The sequence below is a fragment of the Eubalaena glacialis genome, chromosome 10 (assembly GCF_028564815.1).
Source record: "Eubalaena glacialis isolate mEubGla1 chromosome 10, mEubGla1.1.hap2.+ XY, whole genome shotgun sequence".
In the NCBI taxonomy this organism is placed as follows: domain Eukaryota; kingdom Metazoa; phylum Chordata; class Mammalia; order Artiodactyla; family Balaenidae; genus Eubalaena; species Eubalaena glacialis.
In genome coordinates this window covers 400,220-417,077 of record NC_083725.1, presented here as the reverse complement: position 1 = coordinate 417,077, position 16,858 = coordinate 400,220, and positions in this window count along the sequence as shown.

Here is a 16,858-nt window from a genome sequence, read left to right as displayed (position 1 = left end):
CGCCCCCGCCCCGCCTCCGCTGCCCGCCCCGCCCCCGCCCCCGCCCCCACCCCGAGCGAGAGCAAGCAGCCGGCGGGACCCGCACGGCGGATGGTCGGTACCACCCTCGCGGGCTGAGGCGGGGCGCGAGGAGGGAAGGACCCCGGAGTGGTACCACCCTCGCGCCCTCCCCGGCCGAGGCGGCCCCGGCCCCTGGCGCTGGAGCTGGGCTGCGGGCGGGGCGACACCGCCAGGCCTCGCTCTCGGGAGTTAAAGCCCTCCAACCCCCACCCCGCCTCCATCCAGGCCGTTCCTGGCGCCCGGCTTGGCAGCCTTTCTCAAAGGGTGATTGTTTCCGGGCTGGGCAGTTGGGGGGCGGTTCTCTGGGACCAGGAGGCAGAGCGGGAGAGTGGGGAGGGTGCGGCTCCCCCTTGGCTTCAGGCACCCGGAGAGGGAGATGGCTGGTGGGGGCGGGTGGTACCTGCCCGGATACAGGGGTGCCTGTGGGGTGGAGTTGGGGAGGTCCTTGGCTGTCGGGGCACTGCTGCCCTGTCGAAGGCACACCAAGCTGCTGTGGGTCAGCCTCTCCACCTCCCCCCATCAAAGGACCCTGGACTTTCCAAAGAGAAGGCAGCAGGCCATGTGGGGGATTGGAGAGAGGCTGGAAAGGGATAACAGGAGCAGAGGGCCAGCAGGTATCCGGAAATGTCAAGGGCTCCTTGGGCCAAGAAGCCCCTGCATGTTCCTTGCCTGCGTGTGCCGGGTGGGCTAGGGGTGTGAGTCCTATGCGTGCACATGAGGATGTATGGGGTACAGCTGTAGCCCTCCGTGGAGATACTTCCAAATGCTCTTTTGTCAAGTTGCCGGAGACTTAGAGGCCATCCTTGTATATGTCTTAAGGGTTTGCACTCCTAGCGGTCCTTCTCCTGGACATCTGTAGTCAGGGCCACCCTGGTCCTCCTCGCAGCCCCAGGAAGGCCAGCTCCAGTAGGTGGGGTTCTGGCCCCAGGGGGACCGGAAAGATGTCAGTGCTTTTTAGTTGCTCAGAGACCTCCTTCCCTCACTCGGTGACTGACTCTCGACCCTCTGTCAGGTGTTTCTGGATCAAAGTGGTACCACTGGGCAGTGTGTCTCTGTGCACTGGGGGACCCCTTCCCCTGTCACCTTCTCTGGCCTGGTCAGTACGGAGCTAGGCCCTGCTTCTTGTGCTGAGTATGTGAGGCAGGTGGGGATCAGGCAGAAGCAGGGGTAGGGGCTTCACAATCAGCTGCTTTGGTCAAGATCTTGAAGTGAGGAAAGGGTCCCACCGAGCATACTGTCTCAGGGACATTTGAAAATATGGTTAATTACTGCCTCTAGGGACAACTGTCCCTCCCTCCACTCCCTCTTCCATCCTTGTGTTTAATGGCCCTCTATGCCATCAGGGAAGTTCTGCCAAATCTAACCTGAGTACCTCCTGCTGCAGTGCAGGATCCTTTCTTCATTCTTGTAATGAGGCAGGAATTACAGCAAGTCCTCTCTGCTTTTTCCTTCCCCTGTTGGAATAATCCTTGCTCCTTGAGACTCTGCTGAGAGGCCCTCTCCTGATTCAGTGCTCTCTTTGCCTCGTCGTGGACAGTGGGGGTGGGGGGAAGAGGACCGCGCAGAAGAGCCCCGGGGGGGGGGCTGGCCTTCACTTTGCTTGAATACCCACTGCCTCCCTCCCCATTGAGTCATGTGGTACAAAGGGCAGGGCAGAAACCACCCGGAGACCTTTAGTTCTCTCCTCATCTTACAGACAGGGAAGAGAGAGTGTGGAGAGTGGGTGTGAGGACAGGACGGGGTCACCCCATCCCTCCATCAGTTCCCCCAGGATGAGGCACGGCCCCCAGCCGCTGAGTTCGGGAGGAGGCTGTGTGGAGGCCTGGCTTTCAGGCCGATTCTGAAGGCCCTGCCTGAGTGACCCCCTCCCTGGCCGCCAGTCTCTTCAGGAGCAGTCAGTTGACAGGCTGGACTAACTCTTCTGGTCCTGACTGCCGCGGCCAGGCCGGCGGGCCCTCTCTGCAGCTGTTCCCGCCTGCCCTCCCTTTGTCTAGCAGGAGGGAAGCCAGATGGGACTGGGGCGGGGGGGGGGGCCGGTGACGGGATGTACCCTCACCATTGTTGGAAGAACAACAGTGACAGTAAACCCTTTTCTAGGGACCTGGCTTGCAGTGTAGCCCCAGGTTCTGTTTATGGAATTTTTAAATTTTAATTTTTAGAGCCAATGTAACACAATAAAGTAGGATTAAAATTAGAATGATAAGTTTCGGTGAGGAGAGGACAGCTGCCGTTAGTTTCGGTGGGAAGTTTTGGCAACACCCCAAGTGCGTGGACACACACAGATGCACACACAGCTATGTGGACACAAAACATGCACACGGAGATACACACGCAGACACACGCACCTACGCCCTCTGATACCCCGCGGGCACATGCGCATGCGTGGACCCCCCCGCACACAGGCAGACCCACGTGTACACACCCACCAGCCGCCACAAAGTGGTTGCTGAATGCCTGCCTTCCTGCCCGTTCCCTGTCTTGTTGGCCTGTCAGGTCTGTGGAAATCTCTCCCTTCCACATCTGGATTTAGAGTCCTGGCTCCAGACATCTGGAGCAGCCCCTGGGTCTCCAGAGTGACTGATTGTCCCCTCCGACCTCTTCCCCTGCCAGGACTGAGCCCCTCTTCTCAGAGGCCCCCAGAGCCTAGCGCTAAAGTGTTTAGTATGCAAAGCCGGGTCTGTCCTCAGGGACAAGCCTTTATGTGTTTATTGTGTAGTTAAGCCAGACGGGAGCCCTGCCCCGCTCTGGTCCTGGCCCAGCTCCTACATTCTGCCTCCCAGAAGGGTCCCGTAAAGCCATCATCTGCAATGCAAAACCCGTAAAACATCTGGGAGGGTCTGTGGGTTTTCTCCAAATCACCTGTGCCCTAATTTAGTATGAATAACAGTTTGCTCTTATCAGCTAATTGTCCCCCTTGTGGGCTCCCTCTGCCTTGGCCCTCTTTCTGCAGGAGCTTGGTTTGCTCCTGATTTCTAAAGATGCTTCCTTTGCCGACAGCCCTTTCTGCTCCCCTGCCCCCCTTCCCCCCCCCACCGCCAGAGGTGCAGGAAAGCAGCTGAGCTGCTCCCTGCCTGGCGGCTGGGATCCAGCGCCCCCCTTAGCTGTCTCATTGCTGGGACCCCCATTTCTAGGAGTCACCCCCCCGCCCCGGAATCTACAGCAGTGGTTTTGCTGATGTGAGTGTGAAGGTCCAGGGAGAGCCCTCACCATGTGCTGCAGGTGCACAGGCCTCCCTCTTGGAGGGTGGAGGGAGGAGGGGAAGCACAGCTGCCCCCTACCCAACCAGGGAGGCGGGGCGAGCTCCCCAGGCCCAGCCGTGCCTTGCGGCGTCTGGCGGGCACGCATGAAATGCCCCGCGGTGGCTCTGGCTGGCTGTGCACCTGTTGTTTTGGGTGGTTGAGCTCAGGGCCCAGAGGGAAAGGGAAGGAGGCCTTTTAACTCTTCTCCTTCACTGGGTTCTGGTCAGAGCTCTGGACCCTGAACATTCTTGTTTCCCGTGACAAATTGGAAATCATCCTTTGGTCACCAGGAAGCTCAGCCGCCCTCCCCTCTCCCTCGCCTCCTGGCCATCGGGCTGGCATTCTTCCCGAGCTGAAGCAAACTTCTGCGTCCACAGGAAGAGACCGTCTATGGCTTCAGACTGCTTCAGTGATGGAATTTTCGTCTTGCTTTGTTTTCCCGAGGCGGAGGGAGGTGTGAGAGGCGGCGGGAGGGCCCTGGACTTGGAGGGGCGTCTCCCTGAGGTGAACGTGGGAAGAGAAAGCAACCCAGGTTGGCCCTTGACCTGCCCACTGCTCCCTGACTGCTCGCCAGAGCCCATTACCCCCAGTCCCTCTGGAGCCCCTTACGATCCGGGCCGGGGTCAGTTGCAGAGCAAGGCCTAGGTCCCCCAGATCGCCCAGCTCTGGCCCTCTGCTCTCTTCCTGCAGCCTCTCCGGATTCCCAGGCCCCAGGAGGTGGACCGCCTTCCTCAAGTCCTGTCACACTTCTTCCGGTCTAACCCAGAGGCTCTTCTTGATGTGTGCATGCCTTCGTGTGCTCAGCTGACGATACGCGCCCATCATGAGCTCCTGTGGTTCGCCAGGCACTGTTCTGGGCACCAGGATGTAGCAGGAAATACAGCCGTTGGCAGAGTTAACTTTGATTAGGCCCTTTGTGTGTGCCAGGTACTGTTGGAGTCTTCACGGGCAGTAACTAATTCCATGACGTAAGGTATTGTTTGTGAGGTGCCGCATATGCTCAGGCTCTGTGATAAACTTTATCCTGTAGGTCGGGAATCTGGGGGGAGTATTCAGGTGATTTAATCAAGGTTGTGTGTGCAGTAAGTGACAACGTTGTCATGTGATGCCGGCAGGCTCGTTCCAGGACTCAGGCTGCCATCACCCGGATCAGCAGGCGGAGAGCTGGGGAGAACCCTTGGAGGGGCTCTTCGCAGCCGAGGGCCAGGGAGGCCCCTGTGGGAGGTCATGGTCCAGCCGGGACCCGCAGCTGCGAGTGGAGCTGGAGGCTGGGGCAGGAGTGGGGATGGCAGCCGGCCAAGCTGGGGGGAGGGGGCTCCCTGCGTTTGAGAAACAAAATGGAGCAAGTGCCGGGGCGTGGAGAGCAGGGGCAGCGCGGTGGGAGCTGGGGTTTGAGGACGCGTGTGTGTGCCTGACCCCCGCATTCCTGTCTTCCAGGCGGGAGCTATTCAGGAACATGATGGGTGTGGTCCTGACTCCCCTGCCCGGCCCCCCATCGGCCAGGCGGGGCTGGAGGTGCACAGCCCAGACCTTCGGGTCGGCAGAGCTTCTGCCGAAGTGACTCCCTTCCCTGAGCCAATGCTCACCCTCTGCTCTGGGATTTGGAATAGCTGAAGGAGCAGCCACGTCTTCCCTATGGGAACCCCTCCGTTCCTTCAGCCACCTGCTAGCAGCTCTGATCGGTGCTGAAAGGCGGGAAGCGAAAGCCCAGTGCCTGCGTTCAGCCCGATGGCCCCCTCCCTCAAGCCTGAGGTTTCTGTGTTTCAGCTTCACCGTCTCCTCCTCCCTACGTGAATCCCCTGGACTCTCGGAAGGAAGGAAGAGAAATACGGAGGGACGGGTTGTCTGTGTGTGTGTGTGTGACAGGGGCAGACCGAGACCTGGGCAAGGGCTGCTGCTGACAGCACACACAGGAGCCGAGGAGGGGCAGCCGTGGGCAGAGGCCTCCACGTTCTCTTGGTCGTTACCCGAGATGCTGGGTGTGATGACATTCTGGGTGGGAGAGGAGGAAGAGGAGACTAAAACAGTCGCAGGTAAGTTTCAGACTTAGAGGAGTGATTTCTTTACCAGGCATATTCTGAAAGAGAAGTTTTGCATTAAAAGGTTTGACAAATCTTTTTGTGCTCAGTGTATCAGAAGCAGGTCTCTCTCCTCCCTCTCAGGATACCTCAGGTCTGTGAATTCCTCTCTCCCTCCCTCCCTCTCTCTCTCTTTTTCTTCCTTCCTCCCTCCCTCCCTCCCTTCTCTCCTTCCTTCCCTCCTCTTTCTCTCCCTGGAGCCGAGAGAATGGTACACACAGGGCAAGGGATGCTCAGAATTTGCTGGCCTGATGCTCTTCGTCACCCTGCACGTGGCCTGATCTAGTTTTGGCGAGTAGGAAAGAGAACTCACACTTGGGGCTTCCTGAAGCCTCGCTGATCTTGGGAAGCTGAAGGGTCTGGGCTTGATGAGGCAGTCGAGTGTGTCAGGATTTCTGGGAAGCAAGAAGGAGGAAGCATGGGCAGATGCACGGAAAGGGTGTGCACGTCGAGGATCAAGATTTTCCTCGGTGTTGGGAAGAAGTGAGGGGCCGAGGCTACTGGAAGCCTGGACACAGGCCAGCATCAGGCCCTTCCGTGAGAGCCCAGGGCCGGCAGCCCTGAGCCTCCTGCCCAGACACGGAGCCCCCAGGCCAGGTGGCTGCTCCCCGGGGCCATGCCCAGGGATGGCTGCACCCGGGCCTTCACCTAGGGCTGCTCCTGTCTGTGTACACTTGGGGTCTCTGCAGGGGAGTGGGTGACCTGTCTTCAAGCAGCCTGTGATGGATGAAGGGCAGGAGTCAGGGAGTCCTCTTATGGGGCCCTCGGGGTCAGGGCACACGCTTTCTGCAGATGGATGGTCATTTTGGACTTTCTGATCTCTCATTCCTCATTCAGCAGGGCAAGCACCCTAAATCCCCAGCAATGTAGGGTTTACAGCCTCCCATGTACATATGTGCGCTTCAGCACCAAGGCCAGCGCCACTCACACCACGTATGTTGTCGCATCTGGACACCAGCAGTATCGAGACTCGGGAAGCCCCTTGGGCTTGGCAGGAGGGCCGCATGTCGTGGGGGCCAGGCTCACATCCACAGACGGCCCGTTTCCAGGCCCCGTAGCTGTGTTTCTTTGAAAAGGACAGGACCTTCCTTAAAGTGACAGCCAGACGAGGCATTGAGTAGGACAAAGTATTTGGAGGAGGACCAGAGACGGTTGGGGGGCCCATGTTCCAGGTGAGGGGACGAGGGGAGCTCAGGAGGCCCATCAGCCGGTTCAGCCGTTGGTTGTGGTGTGAGGAGGCGGTGTGAAGGGTCTGAGCCGCCTGCGGTGAGCAGGGCACGTGTCACGGGCCACGGTGGTGTTTGCCGTGAGTGGGTGGGAGGATAGTAGTGGCTCTTTCTGCCGACTGGGTAACATCTCAGATCCTTGAACTCCCAGGATTATTTTAGCCACTCAAAGATCAGTGGCTCTATGTGTTCTCTTCTTTCCGTTCTTCCTTTTAAAAAAATCACCCTCATTTGTTCACTCGTTCAGCGGCCGTTTATGGAGCACCTGCTGGTCTCTGGGCAGCTTGGTGACTTACCCTCTATGAGCTTACAGTCCAACATGGAAGGGGGCAACTAAAGACACACGACATGTGGGACAGAGACGCTGCCGTGAAACTGGTGACGTGTTCTTGGTGCAGTGGAGATGGGATGTGGTCCTGGCTCAGGGCTCTCCACATCAGGTTCCAGTACTGTCTGCATGCTGGTGCCCACCTGGCGGAACCTGGAGGGGGCTTTCCATGCCTCAGCTGCAAGGGCCAGAAAAGAGGTCCCCGGTGGGCCATCAGGTTGCTGGAAACCCACCTTGAGAAGTGGCTTTTGCCTATCGATGTGACAGTCCGCCTGGACGCCTGTGGTCACCCGCACACCACCTGGCAGAACTCCACGGCTGCTACACGGGAAGGCCCAGCAGATCCCCAGTTTGAAACCACCTTAAAGCTCCTAGCATTTTTTGAGGGGCACTGGGATGCCCACATTCCAGATTAAGGGCTCAGGGGAAGGATGGGAGTGTGTTGGCAATGAGCGGACTTGGGAACACCACCAGAGATGCTGGGACGACCCGTCCTAATGACCTTTCTCCTTGTTCCCTGGTGAACCGCTATCATCTTACGAATTTCAGCAGACTCGCTTGCGGTAGACCGGGCTTAAGAAGCCTTCAGCAATGGAAAGTGGACATGTTAACTTCACACCTGGGCCCACAGAGGTGCACGGAGGAAAGGAAGCTGCCCAGGCTGCATTGCATGACCACTGGTCCTCCTGCCGCAGGCCCAGGGAGCCAGGACACGACAGCGGTCGGGGCCTCCTGAGGCTGAAGGCTGCAACCCTATTCATTCATCGCAGTGGTGAGCAGTGAATCTTTCTGCCTCTATGGAAGATCCCACAATTAAACAGGCAGAGAAATGTATTTCATAAAATATGTATATTGTTTGCTTCATACAAAAGCATTTTAATCTCTCTTAGCTCATAGCCAAGATGAGCAATGGGGGGATCCATCTTTCACTGCACATTGAAAAGGCTCTGGCAGCAGCATCTTCCAGGGTGACTGCTTGTCCCATGGTCGGCATCACCACCATCTCCACTGTCCATTTGGTCAGTGGTGTATAATTTCACATTCGGCAGGAGAACAGACTGTGTCTTGCTCGTTAAATCAGCCCTTTCACCTGCTACAGTGTTCAGTACATGCTAGCTGCCAAATGAATATCAGATGTTATAAATGTTTATTAAAAATGAATGAATGAATAAATGAGGTTTCATCTATGTTAGAGTGTTTGTTTGTTCCTAAGTAAACCCCAGGAGATAGTCTCACCAGCCCCAGTCGTACATAAGGAACCGGAGGCCCAGGTGGGTACGTTGTCCTGACCTGGCCCTGTCTTGTGGTCTGACCTCCCAGGGATGAGTGTCCTGCTCTGGCCAGGCGTTCTTCCCTGGGCAGAATCTGGGCCCCGGCCTCCCTGCCCTTGCCTCCCTCCTGGCCCTGGCTGGGTGCCCCGCTGAGGGCTGAGCCAGCCCTCACCCCACTGGCTCCTGCGTCCTATCAGACTAACCTCACCACGTGGTAATGGCTCCTGCCAGCCCAGAGCCTGGGGAGCGAACGCTTCGTTATCAGGTGGAGCTGGCACGCAAGGACAGTTGGACGAAATTGACTGTATTTTGCAAATCACCCAGCTTCTAATTCTATCTGCGAGATGGACTAATTTGAACAAGAATTAGCTTCGAAATGGAGAATCCCAGCCCTTGACCAGGAAAGGAGGAAAGGGTCTTTGTGACATCAGGTGGAAGGAGGTTTGCGGGCTTGTGATGGGCACAGCGGCTTCCCCAGAAAAGGGCCCTGTGTGCAGAGGAGCTAAGGTATGGTCGGGACAGGCCCCCACCACTCTCCGCTGCCCTGCTTTCTCCTTCTACCTGGACTTTGTGATGGTGTCGCAAAGCCAGCTCGGGGGGTCCTGGACTTGTGTGCTGCCCCCTGGCCCCTGGACAGAACCAAGGCAGTGGGCAGAGGTGGGATGAAACCCCTCCTACCTCAGAGTGAGCGGGACCCACAGGCCATCCGTCCAGCCCTGCAGGATACCTCACCCCTCAGGCAGCACCCCTGAGAGCGGCCTTTCCTGCTTCTGTTCTAGCCCAATGCCAGAGGCCCGTTGGCCTTTGACACAGCCCGTTCCAGCTCAGTCTTCTCCCTGAACTAAGAAGTTCTTTCTACTGAAACCGAAAAGTGCCTCCTTTTAACTCTACGGGCTGTGTCCTCCAGGGCGGGGCCTCTCAGGCCCCAAGGTTCTTACTTAGGAATCTCCCGATTCCGATTAGAGTCTGATGAGAATGTAGATGCTGACTGGGTAGGCCCGAGGTCCTGCATTTCTAAAAAGTTCTGAGGTGATGCTGCTGCCCTGGGTCCCTGAGGTTCACCTTGAGTAGCGAAGGCTCGTGGGCTCAGGACAGGGTAAGAGTTTGGAGGCAGTGATAACATCCATCTTTCGATTTCTTTTCACCAACATAAACTCCTACATTCCACTAAATTCATAGCAAACAAGTTTTATAAATTCGTAGATTGTTGAGTCTGGAGGAGACCTCCTTCTAAAGAAATCTTGCTTAAATTTTTTCATCTTGCAAATGAGGAAACTGAGGCCCAAGAGGGTCGAGAGGTTTGCCTAAAGTCACAAGGCTGGCAGAGCCAGGAAGGCTGGGCTGAGCCGGGGCCTTTTCTCCTCGGCTGTACTGCCTTCAGGTGTCGGGAGTCCGAGGAGTGGGTGAAAGAAGGCACGGGATGTGGTCCCCCAGCCTCTGTGTGTGGGCTCCCCTCACTGATGGGCCACAGGATTCGGAATGGTGGGGCTTAGTTGGTCCTGCCAGGGAGAAAGGGATGGAGACGGGTGAGTGAGAGGAAGGAGGAGGGCTCAGGAGAGGCGGGAAGAGCTGTGCAGGGTGAAAGCAGGAAGAGGGTGAGGTGACCAGGAAGAGGTGCTGACGGTGGACGGAGGGACGAGGGGACCGGATCCCTTAACACGTGTTGGAGAAAGTGGGCCGGTGCTTCCGGTCCCGCAGCACATCTGGCCCCGCGTGTTCCTCACCTCTGAGCAGCGTTTCCTGGTTACTTACCTGCTTCCCCACCTGCATGCAGTGAGCGTCTTGACGGTGGGACCACAATGGGTCCACCGTTACTTTCCAAACCTAACTCAGGGCCTGGCATACAGCAGGTACTTAATACATATTTTTTGAATGCTTGAATACCTGAATAAATAACTAGAAGTAGAGGTCAAAATCTAGGACCGTACAGCCTAATAAGGAAAATTTGATTACTGTCGACATAAGAAAAATATCTTGATAGGAAAGTGTGGTGAAAATGTGGCAATTAGACCTGGGGTCACCAAGAGGACTCACGGGTTTTAGACACACAGGATGAGGGAGGTTGAAGACTTGACGATAACGCCTAGGTTTGCGGATCGAAGATTTAGGGGAAGATGGGGAGAGTAAGATTTCTTAGGAGAAACCAAGGGTTCTCTTTTGGGCATTAAGTTTGAGATGAATGCTAGATATTTTGGGGAAGGTCTGAGGAAGCTGTTGGATGCGGCCGGTCTCCCTGGGTCCAGAGATGCTCTGGAGGCTGCAGGGGTGGCCTGGGTCCCTGCCCAGCCCTGCGGCTGAGAGCTCGCGGCCCCAGGCCACGGGGTAGGAGCAGGGAGCCTCCCTCGCGGAGCTGTGCTGGGGGCTGACAGCGCAGCCCCAGGGCTCACGGGAGTTTGCCGTGGCTCAAGGGACCTCAACGGCTCGAAAGGCCCCACGAGGCAAGTACGGGGCAGCATCGGAAAACGGAAACACACCCGAGGGTGACAATGACCAAAGCACCCAGAGCAGGTGGCTCTACCAGAGGACACGGGGAAACTTCTGGAACTGAAAGTCACGTGTTCCGAGTCGTAAGATTCAGTGGCTGAAGGGAAGAGGAAGGTGGCACCTCCTGAGAAGTGAATTAGTGACTCCGAAGGTCAGTGGAAGAAATATCTCAAAGACGGAGGAAAAATAACGATCTGGGAACTGTGAGGAGAAAGGAAATAAGAAACTTGGAGGACAGATTCCGGGGACTTCACATGTAAACAGGAGAAGTTCCAGAAGGAGAAAGAGGGACAGATGGAGACACAACACATAAAGAAATAACACAGGGACATTTTCTTGGTTTCTCAAAAACCTTGAGTCTGGAGATTGGAAAAGCTGGCTGAGTCCTAGATGGCACTGGCGAAAATCCACCCCCTGCCCCCCTACCCTGGTGATGCTGGGGGATGGGAAGCTCGTCTCACCCCCCTGCATCCAGTCCCCTCAGAGCTGGAGAGGGGAGTGTCTTTACCCCAGCACGTTGACGCCCTGTACGCTGACCCGGGAAGAGCTTGGGCGTCTCTGGTCTGATGGGTCCCATGGTCAGGGTGAGGGTGATGGGAAAGCCAGCGGCTTTAGACCGCACCCAGCCGTGGAGGCAAGACCCAGGCCTGGGGGGTCCTGGACATCAGCCCATGTACCCACAGAGCGGGTAAGGGACCAAATCCCAGATGCTCGTGGAGGCAGGTGGCCGAGGAGCCCGAGTCTGGGCTCTGAGGGTGTACTCCAGATGCTGCGGGCTCTCCCTCGAGGCTGCGCTCCCACTGCAGGGGCCTGGGGCCCGCGTCTCTAGGCCGCGGGTGAGGCTTGGTGTTGTGGAGCCGTGTTCCATCCCGCGCGCCCGGCGGGATCGGGGCACCAGGGCAGAGACACCTCAGCGTCACTTGGTGTCTCCCCGGGACTAAGGGACCAGGCAGAGCTCTTTGGAAGAAAATGTGTGGAAGCCACAACAAATTCACCCGACAGAACAGGAAGTGCCGGAGCTCTGCACAGCCTGGAGCCCCGTGACCGCTGACCAGCCTGGACCCCCACGTTCTGCAGCCCTGCATGAGCCGGCGTGGGTGGGCCTGGAGCTGGGCGCTGCGGGAGAGGGTCTGAGGTCCCAGCACCTGGGGATGGGCCGTCAGGGGTTCGGACGCGGTCTCCCCTGCTGGAGGACCCGGTCCTGTTCCCCTCTGTGCTGAGAGCCGGCCCACCTGGCCCCCGGGCAGCAGCTGCAGGACGTGGGCTGTTGGGCCCAGCCCTGTCCTGCCCTCCTGGACTCGTGCTCAGGAGAAGCAGCCTTGTTAGCTGCCGTGCACAGCACCTCGTACAGTGCAGAAGTCAGTCCCACACATCACCTCTTTATCCCGGGGATGTTCCGTCCTGGCCGCTGGCACGACCAGGCGGGGCAGGGGTGACTGTGAGCCCTCTTAGGGTCACTGGGGACCGAGGCCCTTCTGTAGGCGGAGAGGATGAGAATCTGAGCGCTGCCTGGCCTAGTCCTCTGCACCCCCCGAGTCTGCCCCCTTGTCCCAGTCTTATGTATGAAGCCTGGGGCCCCTATTCTTTGGCTTTGGGCCTGCATCGCGTATCTTGGACGTGGGAACGGGGTGGAAGTGGCAGCAAACCCCTCAGAGGTGGACCTAAGGGGTCTCGTCCGCCTCGGCCACGGCTGCGAGGTGCGTTGCTGCCCCTCAGCCTGGACCCCAGGATCACCGCATGTGGAGTGGACCCCCAGCGCCTGCCCACCTGCAGCTGATCTGTGAGGACAAATGGCTGCGGTGTTAACCACGGCGGATTTTTGGGCCCGTCTCTGCTCTGCAGGATGAGTATGGCAGCGGCTAACGGATGCTCTTAGAGAAGGTGTGTCCCCGAGCTCTTCATCCACTTCTGTGAGCAGAAGAGTCCCTGAGGCTGTTGTGAAGACAGACTCTCAGGACCCCAGGGGAGTCTGATCGACTAACTCGGGTGGGGCCCAGGAATCTTCATTTTAGCATCTTTGTGCTTCGTGCTGCAGGGCCAGATGCCTGCCTGCTACACACCGACTGGGGACAGGTTCCCAACCAAGGACTTTGCCTCTCAGAGTCCAGGTGTTTCCCCTGCAGCCCGGGTTCCACAGGGCAGTGTGTGTGTGTGTGTGCATGTGGGTTTGTGTGCATGTGTGTCGCAGGGGCACGTGTGCGGGGTGGGGGACGTGCATGGGGTGCAGCTTGGGCCCCCCTCTGCGCGCTGTGCCTGGTGTGGTTCTAATCGGGCAAATTGTTCCAGGAACCTGGTCAATGCTGTGCTCTGTGCTGCTCGCAGCTGCAGCTTCTTGAAGGCACCGCCCCTCCCGAACACACACACACGCGCACACACACGCACATGGGAGATGGCACTTTTCTCTCTGCAAAGATCAAATTGGCCTCCTTGTTGCTAGCTCAAAGCAGCTGTTTATTTGTTGTTTTCATGTTTTCAACTGTTGTGATGAGGTCTGCTTCCTTCTCCTCTAACTGAATTACGAGTCATTCAGCTCCACACAGGCTGCAGAGGAGCTGGATCCTCCCGTCGGGTGGGCCTCGGACTCCTCCGTGCTGCAGCCCGACTAGGCCAGCGCAGCCGCGTGCTTGGGTGCCGAGGGAAGGGTCAGAGCACAGGGCTTCTCCGCTGAGTCTGCCGTCCTTCGGCGTCTCACCTCCCTGGGAGGGCAGCGTGTGGTCCCCGCACCCATCCTCACGCCCACATGGTGTGAGAGTCAGGAGTGTGGGACCCACGTCTGCTCGGCCTCGGGTTCTGGGTCCGCTGGCCACGTTGTCTTGGAGCTTCTCTGGAGCGTCCATTAGCCAGATGTTCCCTCCGTTTTCCCACTGCTGAGCCCTGGCCTCCACATCTGCCGTTTGGTCCGATCTCCACGTAGACACACCCAGACCCTCTCCATTGCCCCGCTGGGTCCAGAGGAACCGTTTGTACCTTCATAAGTGAGTGGGTTGCTGTGTGACCCTAGTCATCGTTTCCCCTCTCTGAGCCTGTCTCTCTTTAACCCTGGAACGGGGTGGCTGGGCTAGATGAGCCATGTCTAAGATTTCTGCTAACTCTAAATGTCTTTGATTGGCATGTATGGCTGTGTCTAAACTTGGTGACTTCTTAGTAATTCTGCAGTGAAATGGTTTGGCGTTGTCAGTTTAGCATCGTGGTGATAAAGGTCCTTGATCCTCAGGTATATTAGGAATGGCGACCGGCTTGATAACATTCAAAGGGAGCTGGGTAGACTCCGAACCAAGGTCTCTAAGATCCGAAGTTGACTCGGCATCAAGTACACTGGGGGTGGTGAGGTCAAGAGACCGGGTGGAGCAAGGCAGCCCAGGGCGGGTGTTAGCAGCAGGGAAGCTGGGCAGGTGGATCCCGGAGGCCGGAGGCTGTGGGCAGTGGAGGTGGGCTAAGAAAATGAGAAAACTGGATATCATGATATCAGTTCTTCCCAGATTAACTCACAGGTTTAATTTTTCTGCAACTTCTGATTTTTCAGGGGGAGGGGAAGAAGGCACAATATTTTTAAAGTTCATTTGAAAAAATATACAGGTGAAAATAGCTAAGAATTATGACAAAGAAGTTGACTGATGGGGGGTTTGTTTTACCAGCTATTAGAACAAACCATAAATCACTACTAACGAGGACAGTGCAATAGTTAAGGAAGAGGAGAGAGATTTACAGCCCAGGATCACCAGGATGAGGGTCCTCAATGTGGGAGGGCGTGGGTGATGGAATAAATACTGCTGGGAAATATACGCAGTTTAGAACCTCACTTTATACCATACATCAAAAATGACATATATTAATGGGAAAAAATCAAACCATATTGACATGAGAAAAAAATTTAAGTCAGTGCTTACCTCTAAGTGAAAAAAGATATTCTAGGCATAAAAGTACTTACGGAATAAATAACTATGCATTTGATTATATTAAGAAATCCTATATATCAAAAGGATTCTACAATGAAAAGACAAAACAATGGAAAACTTACAGCTTTCAAAACCAAAGAATGAATTATGCTGACACTGGTTAAAAAAAATTACTAAAACCCCAATAGGAAAATAGGCAAATATTATAAATGGGCAGTTTGAAATACCAATGACTAAGAAGGTGTTGTATCAAAAATGTTAATTCTTCTTAGAAATCAAATGCAAATGAACAACAATGAGATACTATTTTCACTTACCAGATGAACAAAGATTTTAAAAGTATACTTTTGTTGTGCTTCCGTGAGTTGAGGACATCCTGATACCCGTGCTGTTTGCTGGCGGGGGATCACTGGTAATATCTTTATATAAACGGTATGGACACACGTGTTTAGAAGCCTCTATATATGTACAAATGGTCTGATTAAATAATTCTCCTTTGTGTTTGAGAGTCACACACAGAGGTTCATCACGGTGCTGTTTGTAATCACAGCCCAAGTGTTCATTCATTCTTTAAGCCGTTGATTCAGTAAATATCAAGGTTATGTTCTAAATCTGGATCAGATGTTGGGGACACGCTGGTGAGTAGAAAGCACATGGTTTCTGCATTTTGTGGAACTTACCATTTAGTGGGAGGCAAGCAACAAATGAGTTAACAAACAGCTAAGAATTGCTCAGCAATTATGGTAGAATTATGGTGACTCCTTACAATAAAATTTCATGTGACCGTAAATGTGATGTGCGTGTAGAATGGCTCCATCCATCTGTCCATCCAACAAGCAGGGGTTGAAGACCTAATGTACACTGGGGACTCTGCTAGACTTGAAGGACACAGTCGTCAAAACGGGCACAGTCCTGCCCTCAGGGCCTCACACAACCAGGAGGTTCTACGACTGTTGATGGGGACCCTGTAGAAGAGGTACAGGACCAAGGTGGCCACTGGGAGAGGCCATTCCCTGAGAGGTGAGTGGTCAGGGAAATCTTCCTGGAAGAAATGCCATCCCAGCTGGGACACCCCAGATGATAAGGAACGGGAAGAGAACCGTGTCACCATCAGACCCCAGGGAGGGTTAAGATAATGCAGGACACAGGACGTACGTGTAACATGATACCAAGGGCATAAAGATCTGTGAGCCGGACCAGGGGGAAGTCTGCTGAAATGTTACAGAGCTGGTGGGGCCTCCCCTGCCCTCTCCTCTCTGTGGAGTCCAGCCCAGGCCTGACCACTGCCCTCTTTCCCCAGGTGTCCCCTGGGAACTGCTGGCCATTGGCTGCAGTAGCACCCAGCCCAAGAGGTGGTCCTCTGCGCTTCAAAGCCTCCTGTCATTAGGAAAGTGCCCAGAGCAGTGGGGGAAGAAGAGGCCTCCCTCCCCACCGCGGAGAGAAGGTGGGGAATCTATTTCTCAAGAGGAGCTGTGCTCAGGCGGCCTCGATGTTTCCGTGTTGTTTGTGATAGGAAAGCATCTCTTGGAATACAGAGCAGGAAGGTCCACATGCGGTGTGAGATGGGCTGAAGGCCAGGAGCGGGGTAGGGGGGACCTGGCGGGGAGGTGCGGGACACGCGTGTTGTGCCTTCCCTGTGCCCCTGCAGCCCCAGACCCGCTTCTGATGGGGGAACTCTCCTCCCCGCCCAAGCCACTCCCCGGACCTGACATGCCACGGCTGCCTGTTTCCAGGAACGACCCCAGCTCTGCAGCCGCGTGTTCCAGGTGTCCTGAAGCTTGGCCCTTCTGACCTGTCCTCCATCTGGAATACCCTCCCCTTTCCCCAGCTGTGCCGGGAAAGCCAACTCGTGTTGTAGGATCCTGTGAGAAACCTCACTTCTCTGTGTGTTTGTGTGGTCTTTCCTGATCACCCCAATTCAAACAGGCATTTTCCTCTAGACTGTCTGGCATTCGCTGTCAGAAACACTCATTTGACATTTATCACATTCTGCCTTTTATTGCCAGTTATTTGTTACTGTTTGAACTCTGCCCCTGCTTCCCGGTGTGCAATGCTTTTCTCTCTACTTAGGAGGTGACCCGTCCCTCTTCCGTCCACTGAACCTCCCAGGCCCAGCTCACAAGCCCCCTGCCTGGGCTTCCCCTCTGGCTTTTTGTGAATCACAGTCTATTTTTATTCACCAGAATGAATCCCCCGCAAGGCTAGCAACTATATCTGACTTATCTTAGTGTTTCCAGAGGTTCCCAGCTCAGCGATGGTGTGATGAATGCCGAGTC